The sequence below is a fragment of the Jaculus jaculus genome, chromosome 1 (assembly GCF_020740685.1).
Source record: "Jaculus jaculus isolate mJacJac1 chromosome 1, mJacJac1.mat.Y.cur, whole genome shotgun sequence".
Lineage (NCBI taxonomy): Eukaryota > Metazoa > Chordata > Mammalia > Rodentia > Dipodidae > Jaculus > Jaculus jaculus.
In genome coordinates, this window is record NC_059102.1 from 325,259,592 (window position 1) to 325,266,996 (window position 7,405).

Sequence of the window (7,405 nt, forward strand, 5' to 3'; positions counted from 1 at the left end):
TCTTTCTTAGTTGTCATGTCTCTGAATGGGTACCAGCACCCCAATATATATTGAGGTAGGGTCTCACTCTAGCTCAGGCTGACCTGGAACTTACTATGGAGTCTCAAATTCACAGCGATCCTCCTACCTCCTGAGTGCTGGGATTAAAGGTATATGCCACCACACCCGACTATTTATTTTAATATTGTGTGTGTGTGTGTGTGTGTGTGTGTGAGAGAGAGAGAGAGAGAGAGACAGAGAGAGAGAGAAAGAGACAGAGAGAATGGTACCCCAGGACCTTCTAACCACTGCAAGCAAACTCCAGATGCATGCGCCACCTTGTGCATCTGACTTTACTACTTCAGTTGATCCAGGGTCCTTAGGCTTTGAAGGCAAGCGCCTTAACCCCTGAGCCAGCTGTCCAGCTCCTGGTTATTTACTTTAAATTGCACTCGAAGAACTGATCCTTGGATCTTCCCTCTGGCTGTGTCTGCCCAGGCCTGCAGGTCTGCAGGTCCAAGGAGTGGAAGGGAACCCTGGCAACACTGAGGGTGGGCCCTGGAAGCAAGACAACAACAAAGTAGTGAGAGGAAGACAAAAGAGCCTGGAACAAGAAAAATAAAAGGTATGAAAATAGGCTTAGCTACTTTGGGGTTTTCCTTTGTATTTATTTTTAGCAAGGATTGTGTGCCTAACTCTGCATTAAAATAGCTGGTGGTAGCAGTCATTGTTCACGGCCCCTGCACACTGCAGCCTGGCAGCCTTTCTGCAGCCAAAAGTAAAGGCAGCTGGCAGCCTGGCCCACCCAAGCTGAGCAGAGGCATTTATTTCATAGACAGCACCCCCACACCCAACCCCTTACCTTTCCCTCCTGGGAGTGAAGGCGATCAGGAGTGATCTGGGCATGGCTCTGAGCTGGGACAGCTGAGGAGGCAGCCATGTTTAAGGCTTTAAACTTCCAGAATCTATCTCCTGCTGTCTGTAGCCAGGGAGAGGCAGAAATGCCTGAACTAGATGTCTATACCCAGCATCGCCTGGAACCACGAAACAGAGTCCACCTCCAGTGCATCTCACACTCCATTAGGGACTTGCCTTCAAGCATAAGGAAGGACGTGCTAGTTAGCAAGTCCGTTGGATTGTGTCACAGCTTCCCCTCTGGCCCACTGGTGCAGGCCAGCTGGAAAACACATATGTGCCTGTGGGAGGGACCCTGGAGGTTGGAGGGGGAAGGTCATGACAGGCTTTCTCTTAGCCTTTCCAAGTCTTAGACCTGGTGCCTGCGACTTGGTGTCAGTGCCCTCCATGCAGAGCTGGAAGGTGTCCCTATGCAAACTGGAGTTGATAGTCCTGAGCAGGAAGGTTACTACAGCGTCTACAATCGAGAACAGAATACTGGGGAAGGGCTAGGGAGATGGCTTAGCGGTTAAGGCGCTTGCCTGCAAAGCCTAAGGACCCAAGTTCGATTCTCCAGGTCCCACGGAAGCCAGATGCACAAGGTGGCACATGCGTCTGGAGTTCGTTTGCAGTGGCTAGAGGCTCTGGCGTGCCTATTCTTTCTGTCAATCTCTCTGTCTCAAAAAAAAAAAAAAAAGCTGGGGAAGACAGCGTGATGTCTCCGCGTGTGTGATGACTTCAACTCATACCCTAGGGACAGTTAGCAGTTGAAGAGCCCAAGGCAAGAGCCTACACTCCCCAGGTGGCTTTATCAACCGCTTATCTACACAAAAGTACAAGTTCTTTGGTAAAGGGATTGCTGTTCCGCTGGTGAATGGCCCAGAGGAACGAGCTGGCACTTCGGCACCAAGAAAGGGGCCTGGCAAGCTCCCAGGTCTAGAACTCCATTTGCTCCGGGGGATCCCTGGGGGTGGGATGATGCAGGCCCATGGGGCAAGTAGAATGCAGGGAGCGAACCAAGGCAAGCTGTTTACTAAACACACCGGGCCTCGCGTCACCTAACTACTCCGCGCCCCCATTTCTGCTTCCGTCGACTGCAGATAATGACCCTCTTGCGAGGTGTGGGCTGGAAGCCGACTAGGTTTCAGATGTCACCCTGCGGCTGGGCCGGAACCCGCGTCCCTCCCGGGCTGCGCGCTCCCGCCGAGGCGGCGGCCGGGAACTTGGCCCTTGCCCCGCGCCCGCCAGGAGCAGGAATATTAATAGACACAAACTTCCTGGAAAGATTTTCGTCTTCACGACAGTTGACCCCGCCTTGCCCACCGAAAGAAAGGAAGGAAAGGTCTCTCCGGAGCCGGCTGGGAGCCGGGGGGGTGGGCGACGGGCTTACCGAGCAAGGCCGCCCGCGCCAGCTCCGCCGCCTGGGGGCGCGCACGTCCAAACACTGCCGCCCGGGAGCGCGCACGCCCAAGCACTGCCGCTCCGGGCGCGCATGTCCGAGCACCGCCCTCCAGAAGCACGCCCGCCCACGCACCATCGCCGGGAGCGCGCACGTACAAGCAACGTCGTCCGGGAGCGCGCACGCCCGAGCCCCGCCGTCGCTCCCCTGCGTCTGCTCTGGGCGTCCTCCACGCGCATCCGCCCGGGTGGGGCGTGTTGCTCGGGAACCGTGTAACTGCACCCGCTCGAGTGAGGAGAGAATCCCTTCCCGATTCCCTGGCTGGAGGCCGAGGTGATCGAAGCCACCTTCTTGCCCCTCCCAGTCGCCCAGGAGAGGCCCGATCCCCCCCGGCTCGTTCCCCTGACTTGGCGGGACCCGCGCCTGCCCACACCTGCGCACCTAAGAGTCCCAGTGCCCACTGCAAATAGAGCAGCTCCCGCTCCCCAGGCCAGGCTCCGTAAAGGAGCATAGGTCTCTGGAGCATCGTGGATTTTGGCTGTAACTGTTCTTCCCATCATTCAATCTTTTAAATAATACCCCTAACCCTCACCCTCGCTTTACATAGGTATTGGGGAATCGAACCCGCGTTATCAGGCTTTGCTAGCAAGCACCTTTAACCATGAAGCCATCTCTCCAGCCCTCATCCATTCTTTGATATATTTTATTTATTTATATTTATATAATATATATATTTTTTCATATATGTGTGTGTGTGTGTGTGTGTGTTTATTTTGGTTTTCCTCACTCTAGTCCAGCACTTGTGAAGACAGAGATAGGGAGATCACTATGAGTTCGAGGCCAGCCTGAGTCTACATAGTGAATTCCAGGTCAGCCTGGGTTAGAGCCAAATGGGAATACATGGGAATACAAAACAAAACAAAACAAAAGCAAAAATTTATTGACTGTCAATAGGTCCCAGGCCCTATTCTAGCCCTGTGAACTCAGCTGCAAAGTTGTAAAACACTATAATAGAGTGAAGAAGTTTCAAAGGGGCGGGGAGGGGGGAGGAGAAAGAGAGCATGAAATGTGTGTAGAAGTGTTCAGAGTTAGAACAAAGGTGCCAGGGAACGAGGAAGCCAGTCTCCAAGGTCCATTAACCCAGATGCAGACTGGCCTCGCTGGTTTGGCAGGCTGGGTGGGACTCCAGAGCAGTTTTGGACATGCTAGGCTTGAAGCATTCATTAGACATCTAAGGGTAGGTTGAGCAGACAGTGATTGGATAGGTCTGTCTGTGTAGAGATGTTAGCACCAGGAAGGCAGATGCCAACAAGCACACACCTGCTGGTGTGGAAAGATTAGCCGGCTCCATGCTGTCTTCTTAGGCATTACCAGTTTATGGCTATTGAGCGCCTGACGTTAAGGGAATTGTGCAACTGAAGGACTAAATTTGTTTGTTAATTTCCAGGCAGTGTCTCACTCTGTAGCCTGGGCTGGCCTGGAACTCACTAGGATCCTCCCAGCTGAGCCTCTTGACTGCTGGGACTAAAGGACTAAAAGCTTATATCACCACACCTGGCTAGACTAAATTTTTTGTTTTAATTAACAAATTTAAAAATTGATAATTAGTTGCTTGAAAAAGTTTTAGTTACGGGGCTGGAGGTATGGCTTAGTGGTTAAGGTGCTTGTCTGCAAAGCCTATGGACCCAGGTTCGATTCCCCAGGACCCATGTAAGCCAGATGCACAAGGTGGCACATCTGGAGTTCCTTTGTAGTAGCTGGAGGCCCAGATGTGCCCATTCTCTTCCTCCCTGTCTCTCTCAAATAAATAAAAATAGGGCTGGAGAGATGGCCTAGTGGTAAAGCGCTTGCCTGTGAAGCCTAAGGACCCCGGTTCAAGGCTTGATTCCCCAGGACCCACGTTAGCCAGATGCACAAGGGGGTGCACAGGCTGGAGTTGGTTTGCAGTGGCTGGAGGCCCTGGTGCACCCATTCTCTCTCTCTCTCTGTCTCTTTCTCTCTTTCACTCTCGAATAAATAAATAAAAATGAACAAAAATTTCTTTAAATAATAAAATAAATAAAAATACCCTACCTCAAAAAAACAAAATTAAATAAAAATAAAAATAAATGGGGCTGGAGAGATGGCTTAGCAGTTAAGGCACTTGCCTATGAAGCCTAAGGACCCAGGTTCAATTTCCCAGTACCCATGTAAGCCAGATAGACAAGGTGGCACATGCATCTGGAGTTTGTTTCAAGTGGCTGGATGCCCTGGCGTGCCCATTTTCTATCTGCCTCTCTCTCTCTCTCTCTCTCTCTCTCTCTCCCTCAAATAATTTAAAAAACTTTTTAAGGGGAGGGAGGGTATTACCATGGGATATATTTTGTTGTTGTTATTTATTTATTTGAGTGACAGACAGAGAAAGAGTCAGATAGATAGAGAGAGAGAGAATGGGCACGCCAGGGCCTCCAGCCACTGCAAACAAACTTCAGACGCGTGTACCCCTTTGTGCATCAGGCTAAAGTGGGTCCTCCGGAATCGAGCCTCGAACCAGGGTCCTTAGGCTTCACTGGCAAGCGCCTAACCGCTAAGCCATCTCTCCAGCCCAGGATATTTTTTATGATCATGGAAGTTGTTAAATTTGAAAAAAAAATTTAATTAATACTTACCTGGCAGGGCAGATACCCTGATCACAAGGGTGGTGTTCCCAGAGCGAGGCTTATCCATTGTGATCCGGATATGCTCACCCCTGCGATTTCCCAAATGTGGGAAACTCAACTGCATAGTTTGTGGTAGTGGGGGTCTGTATTCGTGCTTTCCCCTTTATAAAAAAATTTTTTTTAATTATTTTTAATTAGCTGGGCATGGTGGCGCATGCCTTTAATCGGGAGGCAGAGGTAGGATGATCACTGTGAGTTCAAGGCCATCCTGAGACTACATAGTGAATTCCAAGTCAGTCTGGGCTAGAACAAGGCCCTACCTGGAAAGCACGAACAAGCAAACAAAAATATCAGCATGGCAGCTAAACACTGTAATATATGCCTGTAGTCCTGGGTCCTGGCTATCCAGCAGAGTGAAGCTGGGAATCTCTTGAGCGCTGTTGCTTCAAGCAAGTCTGGGTAGCATAGAAACGGTCTCAAACAGGAATTTGTAACTACTGGAAAGTTTTACATATATGGGTGCCAATCTAGTAGGGATGAAGTGTGACTAAAGAGAAGGGGTTCAAGAATCTATCAGTTCATTTCTGTCACTGTGGCACAATATCTGAGTGGAAACTTCCCTGGGGAGACATAGAATCACTTCATTCTTGGCTGAGGTTAGGAGGCACCTCTGACTCAGGGTTCTTCTGCGTTTGTAGTCACCATGGCTCACTGGCCCTGGCCCCAACGCTCGGCTGTCATTTCAATGGGAACAGTTACTGAAGTGTCTGGACTGGCTGGCCCACTACTTTGCATTCTTGAGTAGTTGGGCCTGCCTCAAGACCCTTTTCCAGGGCACCCAGAGGCCCTCCCCTCCATCTTAGGTCATGATCAAAGGATGTGGTGGTTTGAATTAGGTGTCCCCCACAAACTCAAGTGTTCTGAATACTTGATCCTCAGCTCCAGCTGATGACAGTTTGGGAGGTGGGGACTTGCTGGAGGTCATGTGTAATGTTGATGGCAGGCTTACTTTCCAGCCGCTGTTGTCAACCTGATGTTGGCAAGAAGGTGGTATCCAGCCTCTGCTGCTCTGCCACCTTTTTTTGTTTGTTTGTTTTTGGCTTTTGTAGAGGTAGGGTCTCACTCTAGTTCAGGCTGACCTGGAATTCACTATGTAGTCTCAGGGTGTCCTCAAACTCACGGCGATCCTCCTACCTCTGCTTCCCGAGTGCTGGGATTAAAGGCATGCACCACCACGCCCAGCTTCTGCCATCTTTTTGTTGCCATCAGGAAGCTTCCCCTCGAGACTGTAAACCAGAGTAGAAAACTTTTCTCCCATCAGCTGCTTCCGATCAGGTGTTTGTCTCACATCCAGAAGCTAACTGCAACCAAGGGTCACAGTCTGGGTTCTAAGAAACGGTGTGGAGTAGGGCTGGAGAGATGGCTCAGCAGTTAAAGGAAGTTGCTTGCAAAGCCTGATGGCCTGGGTTTGATTTCCCAGTACCCACATAGAGCCAGATGCACAAAGTGGTGTATGCATCTAGAGTTCATTTGCTCATGCTCTATCTCTCTCTCACTTTCTGTCTTTCTTCCTCTCTCCCTCCAAATAAATAAATAGTGTGTATGGTCCAATAGTGGAGCATTTGTTTAGCATGTGGAAGGTCCTGAGATCCATCCCTACCACCACAAAACAAACAAAAATAACAAAACAAAACAAAAGATAAAAATGAATAAACAGCCAGGCATGGTGGTGCATGCCTTTAATCCTAGCACTCAGGTGGCAGAGGTAGGAGGATCACCATGAGTTCGAGGCCACACTGAGACTACATAGTAAATTCCAGGTCAGCCTGTGCTAGATTGAGACCCTGCCTTGAAAAATGAAAAAGGAAAGAAAGAAAGAAAGAAAGAATAAAGAATAGACCAAAAAAAAAAAAGATACAAAACATTTAGTTGGGAAGAGAACTATAATATATATTTTTAAATATTGTGTTAGGGGCTTGAGAGATCACTTAGCAGTTAAGGCACTTGTCCACAAAGCTAAAGAACCCAGGTTTGATTCCCCAGTACCCACATAAGCCATATGCACATGGTGGCACATGCGTCTGGAGTTCATTTGCAGTGGCTGGAAGCCCTGGTGCACCCATTCTGTCTCTCTCTCTTTCTCTCTGCCTCTTTCCCTCTCTCAAATAAATAAATAAAATATTTAAAAATATTGTTTTATTTATTTGCATGCAGCGAAAGAAAAGAAGAGAGGGAGAGAAAAAAAGTGTGGGCACAGCAAGCTCTCTTGCTGCTGCAGTCTGGCTTTACATGAATTCTTGAGAGTTGAACCTGGGTCATTAGGCCCTGTAAGCAAGTTCCTCCAACTGCTGAGCCATCTCTCCAGCCCGAAAATATTGTTTTTTTTCTGAAATATTAAATAACTGAAATAATTTGCTTCACAATGTCGTCTGTCTTTTTACTTACTTATACTGTCCTTTGAAATATTTTTTAAAATGTTTTATATATTTGAGAG

The 7,405-nt window shown here is 48.9% G+C and overlaps 1 long non-coding RNA gene and 1 other non-coding gene across 2 annotated transcripts; one reads left to right on the forward strand and one right to left on the reverse strand.

The window, feature by feature from the left end:
* Positions 1–314: 314 nt before the first annotated feature.
* LOC123455313 lies at positions 315–2,316 on the reverse strand. Its single transcript, XR_006633827.1, has 3 exons — positions 2,264–2,316; positions 842–1,071; positions 315–537 (listed from the first exon to the last, which is right to left on the reverse strand). It is a non-coding gene; the product is annotated as an uncharacterized LOC123455313 (long non-coding RNA).
* A 2,596-nt stretch (positions 2,317–4,912) lies between these two features.
* On the forward strand, positions 4,913–5,075 carry LOC123457978. Its single transcript, XR_006635321.1, has one exon. It is a non-coding gene; the product is annotated as a U1 spliceosomal RNA (small nuclear RNA).
* Positions 5,076–7,405: the final 2,330 nt, after the last annotated feature.